Raw genomic sequence first — 19,717 nt, forward strand, 5'->3', positions numbered from 1 at the left:
CTAAATTAAATATCGTTCCATTCATGCAATGTTGTTATTAGTGCATTGGTCCAAATAATGGTAACAAACGCCAAATGAAACCACAATACATATATCTGTTTTTCACATCACTGTAGTCGTCTAAATTATGTAACAGATTTATTCAAAATATACTATTATTAGTTTCCAAAATATTGTTATAAAATGATTTAAAGATAGAACTGACCTCCGGGTATTACTCACTCTCACTCACATTGACAATAACAATTTCCAATTATCTTTAAAATAACATCATAACCGATCATAACATAATATTAATGTTTTACAGCGTCCAAACCTTGCGATAACTCAATTGATGAATACCCAAATCGCCTACCGGAATTTTACATTTGTATAAATGATATCCGAAAGCATTTTTCCAAATATATTCAACCAATAAATCTCGAGCTGAGAGAGATCGAAGCGATTACAGATCTAATCAACAATCAAGTCAAGTATCAACTTGACTGTATAAATTTATTCAATTTAAAATACAATTTCGTATTCAAAAACTTCCATTGCAAATTAAATCAACCTTTCCGAAATGACAAATGGCCGATGCAAATATTTGGTCAAGCGGGTCAGACTTGATGACGCTCTCATCGGAAAGGTTAATCGTAAACAGGATTTTAAAAAAACTAGTTACTGTGATAACAATTGAATTGGTGAGATGACCGCGAATCGCGAAAACCGGTCAGTGAATTTCTAATGGCAGCTTGAGAACAATGTTTAAGTTATAATTTAGTATCCTGTAAATCTTGTTATTCTTCTTATGATTAAAATATTCCTTTTTCATTACAGGTAAGATCCCTGCGAATTCCCAGGCCGTTTCTAGGCAAATACCCATCATTAAACGGGCAAGTATTACGGTGTAATCTTGAGAGATTTCCCAACTGATGAAAACCGCCTAAACGGTCACTTGAACAATTATTTCTTTGTACGGTTCAAAACGTTAGAACGTTCCATGTGTAGTTAATTATAGGTCACTTTGACCCTTTTTAACACTCAATATTATAAGGTCACAAGTATGTTTAAGCTTGGTACGTACTTACCATTTTACTCCCTTGAGCGATAATTCTGAGGATAAGTAAGGCCCTTTGTAGAGAAACAGCCCAAGTTGTTTAAGTAATATAATACAGAGGACTTCGCCCTTTCTCCAAAGGGAAAGAAACTACGTGTTTTGAAAGTACGTGCGTGAAATATTTTTGGTCTTCTACGAAATATTTTATATTGATGACATTTATTTGATTTTTATGGTTGTTTTTGACAGGCTCATCAAACGATTAAAACTACCAAATGCCTATTTATTGGTAAAAAAGGTAGATAACCCCTTTTGTGTTTTATGTATGTTACCGACGTTATTGAAAATGAAAAGACAACTAATACAGACCTACAGAAACTTCAGTGTGGAATGTAACAGCAAAATATGTATGTACCTACCTAGTTGGTCAAACCAACGACTTGGTCATACGAGTAAATCATAACCGTAGGGAATCGTTGAATGTGGGCAACAGGACCGTTCGTGAAACACATTCAGGGAGGAATCCTTATTGAATTTATAAACGTCTTTCGGCTGATATCTCGTTCTGCTCAAACTAAGGTCAAAAGACTCTCATTTTGACCATTGATTAATTAGCGAATTGTGTGACTGCAGAGAAGAGAGAAGAGAATTGGTTTAGGATTCGTCCCTAACTATTAATTGCAGAAAACGATGGTTAAATTGACATCATCTGACTGTCAATAAAAATAAATTTGAAAACATTGCTCATTCCAAAAACTTAGTATTAAAGAGTCATTCTTTGGAACATGCTAACTAGGCATGTAAACAAACCGCCATATAGAAATTGTCTCCGAATGATGATTTCAATATGGCGGTTTGTTTACATAGTTAGGAAGTTCCATAGAATGACACTTTACAAAGTAGAGGTCCTTTTGAAGTATTAATTGACAGTCTTCCGGAGCAGGTGCTTAATTCAACAAGCTTATTGAACACATCGAAGTCCAATATAGAGGGATCTAAATTTACACACACTTAGTAGGACACTTATGGATCAAGTTACAATGAAACTACTACAAGATGATTTGAGGTCTGTGCGAGGTTTGAATCTGGAATCAGCACGTAGCTGCATGTCTGATAACGTGTGACTCAGAGATGCGTACACGCATAACAATGTGCAGATTATGCACTTGTGCAGCTACACATATCGATTATTGTTGCTAATGCCGCGCTGGTAGCAGTAGGCCAAACCGGGACGGAATATCATATCTATTGTATAATTTGTATAGGTACTTATTGTAGGTACAATAGTACAGGTACAGTAGGGGGCCACATTGCGCGCAGAGAAGATGGCCGATGGGGTCGAAAAGTGCTCGAGTGGAGACCACGGACTAGCAAGCGCAGCGTAGGACGTCCAGATGGACGGACGACCTTGTTAAGGCCGCCGGAAGACGCTGGATGCGGGTCGCTTCCAACCGGTACGAATGGAGGTCCAAGGGGGAGGCCTATGTCCAGCAGTGGACGTCTTATGGCTGAGATGATGATGATGATGATTGTAGGTACCTATTGATGCGTTTAGTTCGCAATAAATGAAACTATATTTTCAAATCATTCTGCGTGTTTTATTACTAAAGCGTACATATTTTATAACAAGAATTTTGATGAATAGCGTTGATGTAACTCCAGATGGCAGATTTAAATATTCGTAAATAAATGAAATATTTGAAATTCACACACCTGCAATGCACAGGGAATATAAATATTGGTGTAAGCTTGATCCTACATGCTTTAGGTCCTAGACGTTTCTATTCTAATACAACATTTTAAAAGATGTATTAAGTAAATTGAAACAAAATGTACGCAATTGCCGTAAGCCAAGTCAAATTAATCTATTCTTATAGATTCGAATCTTCCAAAGTAGACGTAAACCACTATTTATAAAAATAAAGAAATAGTTACTCCAGTTTGGCGCATTTATTGTAAGTATATATGTATCATTGTAATTGTTTATATGAATAAATGAATTAATAATAATTAATAATTATTTAAGTGGGGCTCCCATACAACAAATGTGATTTTTTTTGCCGTTGTTTTGTGTAATGGTACGGAACCCTTCGTGTGCGAGTCCGACTCGCACTTGGCTGGATTTTTTATGTAAATATTACTTATTATTTTATTTATTCATTGATATTTAAGACACATAACAGATGACCAATAACAGTTATCCATTCATGAGTTCCGACTTGTCCTCGAGATCATAAGTAAAAATTTACACTGGATCATCTAACGCCTCGATTCGGAAAATGAATTAGATTTCTACTAGACTTCAACAAGTTACGATATGGATAATTTAAAGATATTTGTAAGATAGATATGTCAAATTTGACGTTTCCGCGATTCTGGAGGTCCTCTTGAACGATTTCGACAAGTTATGACTTAGATATCCAAGTCACATCTAGTCGATATCTAATGTAGATCTAGTTGATCTCTAAATCGTCTCTAGATCTTGTGATTATCTCGAAATCCGAATAGGCCTGTATGCAAGACAATTTGCGGTACAATGTGAATTATCCAGCAGCTAGTCCTAACACAGGTGTCCGCGTACTAGCACAGTGACCCCGTTGTATCACCGCGGGACGTCGCCACCCCTAGCGATTGCCGATAATCACGCCATCTCGGTCCCAATTAGGAGGCTGGCTGATCTTGATAACGCTAGGGCTGCCATCGATGCAATAAATACGATGTTGCGTTAGCTTTTGTTCGGCGAGGTGTAAGTAATAAGGTGTGATGGCGTAATAACGGTTGTTATAGATTTAAAGGGGCACGGTATTGGGTTATGTATTGTATACAGTTTAAGTCACACAGTTACGTAAAAATAGAAGTGTTTGATATTTGGGTCATAATCTTATTGAAGTGCTAATTTGGCTTTCCTGTCTTGATACTTGTCTTGTGAACATTGGGTAGGTACCTACACGATTGTTAAATTGTTATGCCGATTTTGATTTTTTTAGAACTTAAGAGAGACTATATAGTACTGCCATATGTCATAGCTCAGCTGGTAAGTACAACACCAAGAGTGGCAAGAACTCGTCATTAAATGAAGACATTAGAATGTATCCCTAAAATTCCTATAAATAAATGATGATAATTAAACACAACGTCAAGGGTACACGCTGCGCCATTTAACTTAAAGCACATTTCATGGACGAACGATGACGATTCTTCAGCATTAGGCCAAGAATACCGCTGTAATTTATGCTTCTACGTTCCGAGGCGAAATTATCTTCGAATCTTCAAGGCAAAATCGACTGTAGGCTCCTTAAAATAAAGTCCAAAATGAAATGGTAGATTGTAGTAAAAACAGCAGAAGTGATTGCGGCCGGTATACAGTGATGCATTGTTTCGTTCGGAGTGATAAGGGGGCATTAGTATGCGTCGCGAAACTAAGTGAGGAGGCGTGTAGTGCAGGTAAGTTGGTCGTATATTCCCACTGCTTGGGCGAGTCCACTTGGGAGACCTAGTGTAATGTGAGCTACAGATCTGTAACAACTATGCATGATTGGAAAACTCTGCAAACTGGCTTGCGCACGCACTAAGTGTTGGGAATAAAATTCATGCTTGAATTGCTGCAAGAATAAGGAAATATTGGGGACGGTGATAGAAGAAACGTGGGATGACATAAGTATTTTGGCAAGGCGGAATAAATTTGCTTACTTCTTATTTAATAAAATAACAACCACCTACTTAAACTTTGGAGGAACACTTGACATTTTTGCCTTTTGGCTATTAGCAATAGTTCTAAGCGATTAAATGCCAATCGAAACTATTTGAAACATATGAAGCATACTCCACCATTCACCAATCACTGAAGCGTCAGTCAGCAATAATTTCATTTGTCTGTCATTGTTCGGTTTGTGGTCAGCTTTGATCGTGGACGCACATTGTTGTGACATGTTGGACAAGCGAAACAAGTAAACGCTGTGTGCTTGTTGGTTGTTGGCAAAAGTTTGCGTAATTTTTATATTTAATGGTCTCCTTCAATTGTGTTTCAATCAATAGAATAGGTAAATTAGATACCTAACCTATTCGATTATATTCAACTACATATTTACCTATCTCATTTCTTCGAACACCAATATAACCATTTTGCTTCATAATATTTACAGTTCATATGTATTTTGGTAATAATACTCTAATAACAAGGTCGTAATTAGCCGCAGTAGACATAGCGTGTAAACGTTTAAAGTAGAAATATCGTATTTCCATCATAACAATTATGCTAAAATCATTTTGAACAACTCCCCCCACTTTAGCTAATTACGGTGCTGGCTGTAACAAAGTGCCAACTGGTATGTTATGTAAGCTACTTAAAGCAAATCAGCAATACTAACCACATCTAGCGTCTTTCGAGCGTCGGCGTCTACAACTCTATGGCCGCTGCTCGACGCAACGTCGACGCAACTGCGCAGCGACGTCATTTTCCATAGCGCTGACCAGAGCGGCTACCGCGAAAACCGAAATTTGCAAATTGCGGGGATCTTTCTCTTTTAATCCAACGAAGGCGTAATTAGAGTGACAGAGAAAAATCCCCGCAATTTGCGAACTTCGATTTTCGCGGTTATAGCCCATGCAGACGCCGTCGCTCGAAAGACGCTAGATGTGGGGGCCAGTGGGGGGGGGGGACCTAAGTAATCGTATAGGTACTCCACAAATATTTATAATTATTATAATAAACCAAGCAACCGAAAAATAAACTCGGCAGTTAATACGAACTTAAGCATGGGTCGCTGTCGCTAAGTTATTATTTAGTTCGCCGAGTTACATTTTTGTGGGTTTTGTTTTGTGTGTTTGTTTTGTTTCTTTCAATCTAAGTGTAGGTACGTATTCATCACAGTCGTTGTGGCTGTAATCGATCAGGAAAACGTCATCTAAGTCCTCGTTAACAACGCAAATGTAAAGTAAAACTCATTTGTTTTATAAATAAGAGACCGTACGTTATTCAAATGCGATCTCGTACTTATGAAATGAACTCGTATTTCATCGCATGACGGACCTGCGAATACTTTCGATGCTATTGCTCTCGTCGCACGAATGCAGTCCGCATGACGCCAATAAAGTGCCTATTGGAGTTCCTTGAAACAATGTTTTATTTGATGAGGTTTGTAAGAAAACCACACGGTGTTCTTACAAACCTGACACTGAAGAGTGAAGACACACATCTTCGACACCTAATAGTTCGTTTTTTTTTGGATTAGAAATAAGGTAAACAATCTTGGTGTGTCTTTTAAATGAAAAACACATTTTAAAAATAAGTTACGGCAAATATGTAACAATTATGAATCTAATACGATCATTTATATTCTTCTGCTTACAGAAATAATAGTATTTGATATTTAAAAAGCGTTTTTCAATTAAAATACATGTCAAGATCGCTTACCTTCTTGCAAGTTCTTTCTAATGCTAAAAAAACGAACTTTATGCCTTTTTAACTATCCCATTGTCAGGATCTGTCTGACGTTGCGTAGGAAATAATAAAATTCAAATATAATTGTCAATTTACTACAGGCGGCGTGTAAGCGTGTGTATCAAACACATTTTGGTGGTATAAAATTATCCGTTGGAAGGTTTTCCTTGCCTATTTAATGTTTCATAATCATAATATATACTAGTAGATACAGTTAGCTGATCATTTGTAAACCTTATTTCAAACAAATCACAGATTGATCCTATTCTTATCAACGGAGCACTAATATCTAGTGTTCCGAGAGCCGTAAAAGATACGATCCAGTATGCTAAAGATACAGCGTTAGATTTCCACACTCAGACCTTAACCGACTTTTCCATACGTACTTTAGTGTTCAACACAGACAAGATTATTAAACAAAATTCTAACATCAATTGTTCAATATGCCTTATCAGATTTTACTCATGTTGCGTGAGCTAATTATGAATTGATTTACAATTCAGACAGGAATCATCATCTGAAATATCAGGTAGGTAAATAATTTACGTTGTTTACGCTTTATGGAACGTTAATGTTTTAATGTTAAATTAAATTAAATTGGCGAAGTTTGACGACAAAGTTTTAATCAAATTTTAGGTTCATAATTATTGTTCAGGATTGTTTGAGCTTATCATAATTGCGAGTTTGGGTCTCTTCAGTTGTCGACAGGTAAAATAATATATGAGATTTCAACCTTATTTTAGGACCTATACATAGTATAAATGTCCCAAAAGTTTTACTGTTTGCTTTAAATATAATATCTGGATCCATAAGGATTGGTTAATCAAAATTAGAATAAGAACATGATCTGAAGGGGTTTATTTTTAATTTGCTTAAGTTTTGAAGTGTATGTTGATTCGGCTAGAGAAGGTGACAAAAGGCGGCGTAGCTATAAAATACATATTAACATGGCTAATAATAAAATATCGAGAATATCGCGAAGTGTCAGGGGGCCAATTTTTGATTTTCGGACACTCTGTTTCGTGTTCTCCCTTTAATAATCTCTCATATAATTTATGACCTAGGTACTTAATTACCTTGAGATGTGACAATCTGACGATACAAACCTAATTATGCGACGACGCCTACTTCTATTTACAAATACTTACCCTATTTTAAATTTTCTAGGTACCTATTATTCAAATAATTCAAATAGATATATAGCAATGTGTGTAATCATTGGACCGATTATATTATGGGCTCGGGCCCGGACGTTCCATTGTAACATGGCAAACCTGCATGTACAGTCACCGCGCACACTGGCCGGTTGTAAATAAAATAATTTGGCCAAGTCCGAGATAGCTCGAGGCATTTAGTGTTCCGTACGGCTACCATCAGTTTGGCATTGACATAAACGATATCGTGAACGTAATTTACTTCCTATAGGTATATCTCTTTCGCACTAATATGTCAGTACGAGCGAGATGCATAGAAAGTAAATTACGTTCACGCCCACGGTAGCGTTTTATGTCAATGCCAAACTGATGGTAGCCGTACCGCTCGCATCGTTACATTTTACAGAGGTTGTTTGCCTGTTTTTAGGATACCGTATTCAACTACACCCACAGAACAATAGTACAAAGTGTCTAAGTGCGAAGGCCGAAGGCCGAGCTTTAGCAAAATGTCATCGCTTTAGCACAGAGCAATAGTAAATACAAGTGTCTAAATGTGAAGGCCAAAGGCCGACCTCCGCGTAGCCCGAAGGCCCGAAGCGTCCAGGATGTCAGTGCTTTAACACAGAACAATAGTACAAGTGTCTAAATGCGAAAGCCGAAGGCCGAGCTCCGCGTAGGGCCAAAGGCCCGAAGCGTCCAGGATGTTAGTACTTAAACACAGAACAATAGTATAAGTATCTAAATGCGAAGGCCGAGCTCCGCGTAGGGCCGAAGGCCCGAAGCGTCCAGGCTGTCAGTTCTGTGTTTAACCACTGACATCTTGCAGGCTTCTGGCCTTCGGCCCTACGCGGAGCTCGGCCTCCGGCCTTCGCATTTAGACACTTGTATTAATTACCTGTGTTTAGAACTGACCTCCTGGATGCTTCGGGCTTTAGGCCCAATGCGATTTCAGCCTTTGGATCTTGCGACTTAGACACTTGTACTTAAAAATACTTGGAAAAGTTACGGGAGGCGCGCGTCTGTCGGACGCTTCGGATCTTCGAATCGCTCCTTCGGCCTTTGCATTTAGTTAGATTCTTGTACTATTGCTTTATGTTTGAATAACGAAGTCGAGCATCTCGCGAATGCTTGATGTATTATAATAATTTAGAGTAAGGCCAAGCGCGCACCACGATTTTTTGTCCTGCGATAATTTTGTCGCAGAAATGCAACGTATGTGTTTATATGTTAGTGCGCGCATATGCGACAAAAAAATCGCAGCGATTTTAAAATTGTGATTTGTCACATTTTTCCGCGATTGTTCGCGACGCGATTGTCGCAAAGTGAATTGCAGCATGCGGAGTTGTATGGCCCCGCGCGCACTATGATAATAAAATCGCACCCCGGCCGGACTTCAGTCGGCATTTCGCTCTCCAAACCCCAACATCTCGGCACCTGCATCTCCAATGGAGTCTCAAAATGAGACGCTAGATGTTGACCATTTAATTATGGAAATAGACGGGGATCACCTTTGTGTTATAAATGCTCAAAGTCATACAGCAATCGCATATTAAAGACACGTTTCATGACAAGCGACTGGTACGAAATCCATGTTGAGAATGAACAAATCGTCGACTTTTTCATCGCAGTGCGCGCAGTGAATTTTCTGCGATATATTACAGAGCGATTCTAAAATCGTGTCGCAAAAATTAATATCGTGGTGCGCGCTTGGCCTACAAAACTTGGTATAATACCTTAAATGTATACTCCTTCAATTTGAATTTAGAACTCATTATTATTTTTTATTTGATTTTGTTTCTAGTTCTATGCCATATATATAGACTTTAATACTATTTAGAACTGCTAAAAAACAAGATCAGCTTACTTTAAATATTTCGTCAATTTTACCTTTGTTTCTAAAAACTGTGATATTTAACTGTCATATACTTTAATGTCTTCCAAAATGATTTTCTCGTAACAGGACTGAAAACAGAAAAATGCTCGCAATTTGCGAACTTCTATTTTCGCGGTTATAGCCCTGAATCTTGTTGCTCACCGATCCGTTATAAAATATACATAAGTACTGAATATAATTAATAGATATTATAATTATACAATTAATACAGAAATGTAAAATGTAGGTACTTAATGAAAAGGAATATTGTGTATATTGTTTCGACGAATCAGATACTCTCAATAAAATCTATACATGAGGCCAAAGCTGTTCATAAATATTAAATAACTTCATTATCTCTATACGCCTTACTAACTCTATGTGTCCTATTGTGAAAAAAAAAAACACAACGACAGTCAAGAACGGAATTCTTAATTTGAATATTTTCAGATTTTTGAGTCCATTGGTTGGAAAGCCCGTTCGAAATTGAAACTTATTTGCAATATAATAAGGTCGTATTTTGTAGATCTCTCTCATACTTATAGTAGGCTATTGAGATAAAATTAAATATCCCACAAAAATAAGCAAGCAGAATTAAACTTTGTGTCAAAGACATAAGTCATAAATTTCAATGCCAAAGTTTTAACTAAGGATGTTTCTCGCCTAATATGAATTGACCAGTGTAAGCATCAGTTAGCTAGCCCTAAGCAACCAAAGGTCAAGCTGCAGTTGAAAAACTAATAAAGATAAAGTTAAGCTGATAATTTTCCCGCCGTCTCCATGCTTCTTTAAGTTGGGTATTGACTGGTCAGCTGCCTGTTAGCTATAGTTTTCGCGAAAATCGCCAGGACAGAGGTGAAAAATTTTGTATGAAAACTTGCAACTTTAAATGCATTTTTTGACGAAACTATTGCAGTCTAAAATGAAGTCAAAATCAGTCCATCGACTCAATTTTTTGCAAGCTTTCTAATGGTACCCCACACGATTCTTACAAATGAAAAAAGTTTCAGCCTACCCCTCTCAACCCCCTAAATTTCCCCCTTTAATAAGAAATATGCAGTTTTGACTTATTTACAATATGAGTGGTGGTAATTGCTATAACTGTTCCAAATTTTAGGTATCTATGTCAAACGGTCTCTGAGAAAAACGTATTTAACTGATTTGCAAGACCGAAGTGATCCCATAAGTGTTCCGTAAACAAAGTTTTGTACGGAACACTAAAAACTAAGGGTATCGCCGTCTTTTGTTTTTCTTCGTAAAATTTTCCTTTGGAAATGTTGTCTGATATGGCACAATTCTCTAATTATTATTTTAATGCGACTGTATGATTATAATTAGTGATAAAGTTTAATACTAGGGCTGCCACTAATGCAGCCCTTTCTTCTACTTTTAAATTGAAGAGCTACTACTGTTGCTGCTTATTATTTGAATAATTGCTGCTGAAGCTTTCCTCTCTGTGGACCTTGCTGCGTGGAGCCTACATTGCTAAAGCTGATTCCTGCACCCGCAGCCACAGTTGATCGTACGGTTCGACTAAGAATGCATGGGATTCAACAACGTTAAGGCCAGTGACGATATTTATTTGGTTTAGGTTCAAGTACTGACAGAAATTAGTTTATTTTATTGTACATATTTTCATATTATATTGTTTACTGTAAAGAACCTGGTTTTCTTTTACCGCACTAACTAGCCGGTTACACCATACGTGCCAGGATCTATGGAAACGGAAAAGGGATGGGGCAAATTAGTACCCAGGGTGCCTAGGGCAGTGCTTATTGCTAAGTATGTCGCGTCCGGATTGCGGTTTTGAACTGTATACCTACGGTTCGGTTAGTATCTGGTATCTACCGGATCACCTACCTGCTCAGTGCGATTACATTTTGCCTAGGTACTTACTTAAGTACTTAGATAGGTAACAAGGGAGCAGCTATGGAAACCAATTATTACATACTGGTCCATCGACTAGTGTGGCTCGTGGCTTGGTAGGTAGGTACTTAATACCCACATTTTTCTTGACACTGTAAATATAAATATGTGTAAGTACCTACACAGGATACATTTATAGATTTGTACTTAAGACTTGTGCGGTAAATTCCAAACTACCTACCATCACCTGTCTTGTTTAGGTCCTAGGTGCGTATTCCTTTGTTCAATTATCCAAGTGAAAATTACCCAAATTTGTAAATTGATCCTGATTTTAAATTTATTTAATAGTAAGGTACCTACCTAATTACGACGGTATATAATTATTTAAAAAGTAGGCTTGATAAAGTAGGTACATATGTAATTCTATAACGTTACCAACATACCTAGGTAGGTTAGGTACCTTAACAAACTTACTTAACTGTGATTCGACGTAGGTATCTATGTTTAATAAAGATAAGTTCACTGACCCCGCCTTGTCAATACAATTATTTACAAAGCGTACAGCTACAATCAATTCAATTATCATTATCGCATTCAAATGAATTCATTATGCGATCCCTTGTCAGTTTTTTGATTTTGACGCGCGTTGCATCTTTTGGGACGCGAGCGCAACCGGCGAGGCACGGATCGACCAATCAGAGCCCCAGTAGCTTCTCAACCGCCGTCGAGTGCGCATGTGCCGGTCGCGGACTCGCGATGTTCGAACATCGTACGCGCGGACATTCCGAATTTGAATTACGAATCGATTAGTGACAATGTGAATGCTTGTGGGATTGTTTATCGTCTCTGTATGGTGTCAACGGATTTTTGATAAATGACGTTTGTGTTGCATCTGTAAACTCGAAATATTTGGATTTTACTACCATGGTGATTGTTGGCGTTTTCAACAGGTATTGTTTATTTATTTTCTTCGTTCGTGTATTTGCATGTTACAAATACAAATACAAATACAAATACAAATGCTTTATTCGTCGATCATAGGTGTACACAACATGATATTGCATATGATGTTAAAAAAGGAAAATTGTTCCACTATGTCGTACCCAAGGGCATACGAAATTAAGTTTGATTGCTAATAGCAATTAGCATGCACCATGCACTAATTTAAGATTTACAGGCAGTAAGTATGTATGTCAAACAATAAATTAAGTAAAATGTCCAAATAATATCAGTTAAAAATCATTAAAAAAATATATCATTATACATATTTATATCATAAAAAATATATCATTTTTAATTTAATAATAATTATTCAGTAAAGGTTGTCAGTGAGAAATTCATTACATGAGTAGAAAGCCTTTCTGACCAAAAATTCTTTTACAGATTTTTTAAATATATTTATGTCACACACTTTCCTTATAAGTTCTGGTAATTTGTTATAAACTCTAGGAGCCATACCGAGAACGCTTTTTGACAAGAGAGCAGTTCTCGATGGATGTGCACAGACCATGTGTTGCAGACGTTGACTATTAAGACTTCGAAATATATCTGGATGTTTCTTCACAAAAATTACTAGTTCGTAGATGTACATACAAGGAAAGGTTAATATTTTTAAATTTATGAAATATGGCTTACATGATACTGTGGGCAGTAGATGATGAGTCGCTCTAAGGCATCTTATGTTATGCATTATTTGTTTGTTTATTCGTACGTTTGTATTGCTATAATTAATATAATATCCAATCAAAATATGTACAGCAATAGCCTATACTTCGTTTTTTTTAACATTAAAAATTAGGTAAACAATCTCAAACTTCCCTTTCCTCTTCAAACTTCAAACTTGTAGGTAGCTTCTAGTGATTAATTGAAGTTTCTAAAAAAACCCTTACACTCGCAAGTCCCCCCGGATTCCTGATAAACAACCAAAAATCCTGACGTAAGTATGGCAACCCTAGGTGTACCAGACAAAATCAGAATTCTTAGGTTAAAGTGTAGAGCCCGCTTAAAAGATTATCTAATAAGATTCGCGTTATACGCATTCTGTACCAGCCCATCGGTGTAATCGTTCCGTCTGATCAGTCCCTGAGGATAACCATGTAATGTGTTACGATTCTGCCGACATAATATAGCTAATGTTGCCACATTGCATAAAATCCAAAAAAAATATAGACACTTGTGTCCTAACATCTGTCTAAGAAGATGTTAGGACACAAGTGTATACGTATTTTTTGAATAATTTTACGGTTTAGACTCTCTTGTTTTTAGTCACTCGCGCGACAAACAAGTGAGTCTAAACCTTAAAATTATTCAATGTTAGTATGTCTCAATACTAGTAGTATAGTATGTCAAAATAATATAATATAAAATATTAGGTTGGTAAGGTTTTCAAGATTGTAAACGATTTAATTTGTAGCTGTATCAATTGATAGGGACTAGGAGACGATGGCACTGAAAACATGGTCAAACACTGTAGGTATTTCTTAGGTACCTATTACAAATATAAATACATATGAGATACATTAAACAAATCTTTAGAAGTGGTAAAACTGGAAAAGTTTCTTTCTAGAGGTACCTATGCGTCAAAACAAAAAAAAAATATTCTTAGGTCTCCAAGAGTCGAAATCGATTTGATTTATTTTCTAAGTAAATAGACTATAAAATAATCTGGACTGCACATGCTGTTTTTTGCAGTAAAAAATGTGAGCGCACCAATAAATTAATTTGGATGCGCCTAATTAGACACTTTTCTTAATTGCTTACCACGTGACAGTTTAACGGCGAAGTAGTTAAATTAATTTGTTTTGATCCTCGGCAACAGCTTTCTCTTAATGTAAAATTCTATTGTTTTAAAAGTAGGTACCTACCTAACAATTTATTTAAAACCGTTAATGTCAGGTTAAAGATACATTCCTACTTCTGTTGTTTTTATTATATCTACGCTTATGTGAAATTCATACGCCCATTTCTCGAATGATATTAGTCTAAAACCAACTAACTAACTAATATGCGTATACCTCAGCGACCCAAAGAGGGTCTTGGCCTCCGAAACGGGAGCACGTCACTTTTCCCGATTTTTCCCTGATATTAGTCTAATATTACTTAGGCATTAGTGTGTTATCACCTGTCATGGCTATCCAAATGATTTGACAGTTCGTGAACTAATAATATTAGTCTAATGCCGTTTGAGAAATGGACCCCAGCACACCAACGGCAACAAAAATTAGTGTCATTTTTGTTGCTCTTATAGGAAATCCGTGACCTTGATTTAAGTAGGTAACCAACATCCATAGGTTCAACGGTCAATACTAGTATCGTGATCACGCAACAAGAGAAAATTAACGTCAATGCAAGTTCCATCGGAATCAAATTACATACGTATAGCAAGTAATCGATAGTTAGATTCCTTACCCCTTTCTTCCCGGTTCCCATGACTAATCATAATCAACGACTTCCTACCACCAATTTGACACGGTAGCTCAGTAACCAACATTTCGTACCACCTGTCAATAAGTTCGTGACGAGCACCCATCACTTTCTTCCGTTAAGCAATCGGCATATCGCCGTCACAGTTTGCCGCGTACGATACTGTTTTGTTTTTTCTGTCCCTTTTTTCATCCGCAAACTCTTCCTCTTTGAAGTAATTTAGAAATGAATAAATCATTATCAACGTAATTAAATGGTAATTACGTATTTACACTAGCATTAGGGTTGTTATTTGCTTGGCAATGTTTTGTTTCCGATTACGCGCGCGAAATGGAAACCGACTGATCTTTGAATATGCATGTGCACGCATGACGCTCTGCAGCTGCGAACTTCCACATAGAGGTGTTGCACACAGTCCGAACACAGGAACAAAAACATCAAACAAATGTAGAAAAAACATAAAAAGTAGGTTTTTTTCCATTTCTATAAACCCATTTTGCTCAGGCACGTTTTTTGTAGACAAAGAAAATATTGACGTTCCTATTAGGAATGCATTTACCTCACAATCACAATGCAGCAAGGCAAATTCAGTAAGCAATTAGACGACCCGATTTTTCTTTTTCAGCATATGTGCTGGTATTACAGTATTTAGTTATAACGACACACCCGATTTCAGTTCAAAGAAACTATATCTTATATCTTTGGATTAGGGATTTTGTATTTAAAACCTCATTGCTATCTATGAGCTCGAGGTTTGTCTACCTCCACACCGTTGCTTCAAATGCTTCTTGCATCAAACACCGACCTAATCTAACTCGACTCGCTTGACTAGGCCAACGATACCCCCTGGCTGCCCACTAACCTAACCTCGGAGTAATTAACAATGGAGCCGCCATTAACAGGCGTTCCCCTCTGTCGAAAATAGGCGGCCAATGGTCAACCACATGTCAACCATATGTATGGACTGACGTTTATCTGACATGACGTACCTATACATTTGATGTGCCCCTCCCCCGCAAAAAACGGCAGACTATTTTGTACCGAAAATTTTAGACATGGCGTCTCCATTTGTTAATTACTCCGAGAACCTAACTAATGCCTCAAGACAGCGCAAACATCAACTCATTCGGCCGACACAAACTGTTTATGGCTCCTCTACACGATGAGCCAGCGCCGGCCACTCCAAGGGACGCAGCCATGCGGTAGAATGAGATAGCAATATCACTGGCTCCCTCTAACGCATAAATGCGTCCCTTGGAGTGGCCGGCGTTGGCCCATCGTGTAGAGGAGCCATTAGATAGTCCGACACCGTTCTCAACCTTATCAAAATTTCAAGTACCTACCTTCGTTAATGATAAATAAACAATCAGAATGATTGATTACACGTTTTGGGTCAATTTCAACTCCCTATTTAATTTCATATTGCGCTATCTAGTTCCGTTCCTGTTTAGTAGGCCGCGTAACTATATCTGAGGAAATTTAGAAATTGCGGTTAATAGATAGAAGGATATCCTGGCAAATGGAACAAAATTGCTACTAATTCAGGCTTATTCATTATGGTACCGTTTCAGCTAGACTTTCATTGGCGTTACTTAATCGCTATTTAAATTCAACTCCCGTAGCCGATAATCTCTATTGGGTAATTTGCAATTGCTAAATTGATTGTGCTCGTACTAATGTATGAAGGCAATTTATGAGACGGTTATACGGGTTAATTTTACACCTTGTCTAGAATAATACCTTTACTTATGGGCCTTATGGCTTATATTTTGTAGATTATGATTACATGTATTCTTATGCTGTTCGATTCTGTCCCATTGGTTGGCATTGGCACATTTAACTTAAATCGAAAATAGAAGGCCACAGAGTATCGTTTATATGTTATGGGGTGACGGTGTCAAATATTGGGACTTTTACCCTACATAGGTATATTATTTCGAACACTTATTATTTTAAATTGTTAAGCAGTTTAATTAATGTAATACAATTAGGAGAGCCTGCTTGTATGGTTAATTACTGTTACGTGTTACGTAATTCAAAGTTCTCTTTAAACCGTAGAACGCTGCATTTATTAATTACGCGAGTGTAATATCAAAATAATGCTTTAATTGCCAATTATATTTTAAAGCACGTCTACACCGATTTTCGCCTTAAAAATAGGCTGTTGTTAAAATTAAAATATACTTTTATATTATGTATAGTAACATGAAACTTTATATCAATAAATGAATTTATTAGTGCATACAAACTTAATAGCGCCTGTCCTAAATGCCTTACGAAGATGTATAAGAAACTAAACAATTGTACTCAAATAGTGCATATCTGCCGATAAATGTATGCCAACTTAGGTAAGTACTTCAGTTTAGCGTCTTGTATGGCTGGGCATCATCTACCAAGGAATTAATTTTTATTAAAATTATGCGGTGCAGCCGTAGAATTTTTATCCAAATAATAATTATCTTTCTTAAATACCAGATTTCATAGTTCAAATACCTTGTTTCCCCTGTAGATAGTATAAATCCTCTAGCGATTATCGTCCCGATGTCACGAGTAATATTGATTTACACATACTTGAGCCTGGCCCACAACTGATGACCTGGTCAGGCGTGGCTCACTCCGCGATTTCGTCGCTTTGCTACAGGTAGCTAAAAGTACATCCGTTCGGCCATAAGCTGCGCGTGGCGCTGTCGCCACCTAGCGACCATATCTGTGCTGATCGTAACAGACGCGTTTTGTTAAGGAGTGAGTTTTCTGTACAGTACTATTATTTATTCTGTGACCTGGTAAAGGTCGCGGGAGTTCGCTGGATGCGGGTGGCGCAAGACCGGTCATTGTGGCACTCTTTTGGGGAGGTCTATGTCCAGCAGTGGACGTCTTCTGGCTGATATGTTGATGATGATGATACTTGACCTTAATATAGCATCAGTACGGTTACCATCAGTTTGTCACTGACATAAACGCCGTCGAGAACGTAATTTACTTTCTATACATCTCGCTCGCACTCGCATATTAGTGCAAACGGGATGTATAGAAAGTAAATTACGTTCTCAACGGCGTTTATGTCAGTGACAAACTGATGGTAACCGTACAGGTATGTTAAAATACGCATACGTATTGTACACTCGGCTTAACACAAAAGGAGTGCCGCCTCCTTTATTTGTTTCCTCTGGATCTTAAAGAGGAAACCGATGTTCCTAAACGTAATTTGGCGTGAAGCAAAAAATGCTTTGCATTGCATTAAAATACCAGCGATTAATGGAAGAGAAACGGTTCTCAATCGTTAATTTATTCTGAATAATTATACAAATTTTGCAATAATCATAGCTAGGCTAAGTATTGTTTTATTGGAAGACTCATTACTAGTATTAGGTAAAGTTAGCTATCCCCGACATTTGTCCAAATACCAGCGTCTACTAATAATATAACAGGTAATTATGACCATCTCGTACTGAGTGCCAATGAATGGGTGTAGTTACCCTACCCAGCAAACATTTTTGGTCGATATTCCGAAAAAGGCACCTATTTTAGGTCGCACAATTTAGGAGACCAAAATGAGGCACGTCGAATCGACGTCGTGGGCACGTGCCGGCGACATAAATGGGGAAAAAACGCACGTGCCGGCGACGTATTTATTGACGGTAAATTAGTGATTACAACCATTAGGTCAACACTAGGTCATGTTTCCGATGTGGATTCGACGTCGCCACGACGTGCCGCGTAGTGAAAATGTACTAATTTGGTATTCTTTACCACCTTTAGACGTGATGGCGACATATTTTTATCCATATAATTACTCTGCGAGGCAATATTTAGATGAGACGCGATGAAGAGAAAAAGAGACACAAACATTTTACGCTTATATATTCTTTTCACTCAGAAACAAAATGTCTAACAAGAAAACAACTTTAAGTTGTGCAATGATAATGGCGGCCACTAAGTCATGTAAAATAATTTAGGCCGATTACGCTGATGAAGAACGATGAAATCTAGTGCACAGAAAATTTTTTCGTGCAGTATGTTAGGTTTACATACAAAACTATCGATGGGCTTTTGAAATATTTAAGTTTTCAACATTTTATAAAATCAAAATGCATATATTTGCTTGTAATTGAGTGTTGTAATTGAATATTTGTGTGTGTGAGTGTATTGACTTGATCAAAAATATTGTTTTATTTTGAATATTAGCACAATGAAGTACCGTGCGATGGCACCATTCAAGATATAACAACTTAAGTTATGCAATTTCATATTTAGCATCTCGTTATAATGAAAGAAAATGGCGGCACAACCTTATGGTATTGATAGTACTTTACAAGTGATTTTAAGTATATGGTCGCAATTTGGTATCTATTTTAAGTAACATTTACCTAAAATTAGTAGCTAAATCGACATAAAATCGACGACCTAAAGGTCTCCGTATAAGAAATAATTACGTCGCAAATACACCTAAAATGTCTTATTAGTACATTTGACCTATTGGTCAGACTTTGCAGTTAATTTTACCTAATATTTCGACTTATTTTCAACCATTAAGTCCCTGACTTCATGGTCCCCGTATAAGAAATAATTACGTCGCATATACACCTAAAATGCCTTATTAGTACATTTGACCTATTGGTCAGGGTTCGAAGTTAATATTACCTAATATTTCGACAGATTTTCAACCATAAAGTCCCTGACTTCATGGTCTCCGTATAAGAAATAATTACGTCGCATATACACCTAAAAGGCCTTATTAGTATATTTGACCTATTGGTCAGGGTACGAAGTTAATTTTACCTAGTAATAGGACTTATTTTCAACCATTAAGTCCGTGACTTCATAGTCCCCGTATAATAGTAGAAGAGCCGGCCGTAAATTTTCTAACCGACTTGATACCACGATGAAATACACAATGGGAAACCATAAAAGTGATGCTAAGT

At 37.1% G+C, this 19,717-nt stretch overlaps 1 protein-coding gene across 5 annotated transcripts in view; it reads left to right on the forward strand.

Moving 5' to 3' along the window:
• LOC134672385 (rap1 GTPase-activating protein 1) overlaps positions 1 to 19,717 on the forward strand; it is a 457,452-nt gene that overhangs the window by 221,161 nt on the left and 216,574 nt on the right. For 3 of the 5 annotated variants that reach the window (XM_063530250.1, XM_063530253.1, XM_063530252.1), the window contains exon 1: positions 12,102 to 12,322. The exons of 1 other annotated variant lie outside the window; for it this stretch is intronic. The gene's annotated coding sequence lies outside the window, so the exon portion shown is untranslated. Of the gene's footprint in view, positions 1 to 12,101; positions 12,323 to 19,717 lie in introns of those variants that run through there. One more of the 5 variants, XM_063530255.1, reaches the window with a different exon arrangement.

Source organism: Cydia fagiglandana, chromosome 17 (assembly GCF_963556715.1).
Source record: "Cydia fagiglandana chromosome 17, ilCydFagi1.1, whole genome shotgun sequence".
Classification (NCBI taxonomy): Eukaryota; Metazoa; Arthropoda; class Insecta; order Lepidoptera; family Tortricidae; genus Cydia; species Cydia fagiglandana.